Here is an 832-nt window from a genome sequence, read left to right as displayed (position 1 = left end):
TTCTTCTTTTTCTTTTATTTTTCTTCTTTTTTGCATTTTTTTTTTGTTATTGTAGCTTATTCAATTTTATTTTGCTTTTGTTGTTGCTGTTGTTGTTCTCTTCCACCTTTGTCTCTTTTTTTATATTTTTTATATATATTTTTATATATATTTTATATATATATTTTATATATATTTCTATATATTTTTATATATATTTAATATATATTTATATATTTTATATATATTTATATATTTTATATATTTATATTTTTATATATTTTTTTATATATTTTTTATATATTTTTATATATATTTTATATATATTTTTATATATATTTTATTTTTGTTGTTGCAGTAGCTGTGCTTATTGTTACTGTTGTTCTTCAAGATGTGAATGTTTGTGTTGTTGTGATTCTAGATATCCATCCTAGTGGTGGTGTTCATGCTGTTCCTGTTGTGGTGGTGGTGATGATAATGTTGGGCTGCTGTTTTTGTTGCTGTTGTCGTTGGTGGTGGTGAATGTGTTTTCTGCCTTCATTGTTTGTTGTACTTGTTTGTTATTGTTGTTGTTACTACAATCACTGGAAGTTTTATAAATATAAAAAAAAGAAAGATGATTAAGCGAAAAAGAGGAAAATGTATTTCGAAAATTCTTAAGTTTTATATCACTTTTGATCATCATCATCATCATCATCATCATTATTATTAGTAGTAGTAGTAGTAGCAGTAGCAGCATTTCACTCCCTTCATGTCCCTTCTCACTCGGACTCCTACTCCCATCCAGGTATCGATCTGGTTTCACTGCAAACTTTTTTTTTTTTTTTGGTTTTGTTCTGCAATAAAATGTATA

The 832-nt window shown here is 25.2% G+C and overlaps 1 protein-coding gene across 1 annotated transcript in view; it reads left to right on the top strand.

Annotated features, from left to right (window-relative positions):
* Positions 1–832, top strand: part of LOC106875942 (gem-associated protein 5) — a 392,253-nt gene that overhangs the window by 369,851 nt on the left and 21,570 nt on the right. The gene's annotated exons all lie outside the window — the stretch shown is intronic.

The sequence above is a fragment of the Octopus bimaculoides genome, chromosome 13 (assembly GCF_001194135.2).
Source record: "Octopus bimaculoides isolate UCB-OBI-ISO-001 chromosome 13, ASM119413v2, whole genome shotgun sequence".
Lineage (NCBI taxonomy): Eukaryota > Metazoa > Mollusca > Cephalopoda > Octopoda > Octopodidae > Octopus > Octopus bimaculoides.
This window is presented reverse-complemented; position numbering and strand designations above follow the sequence as displayed.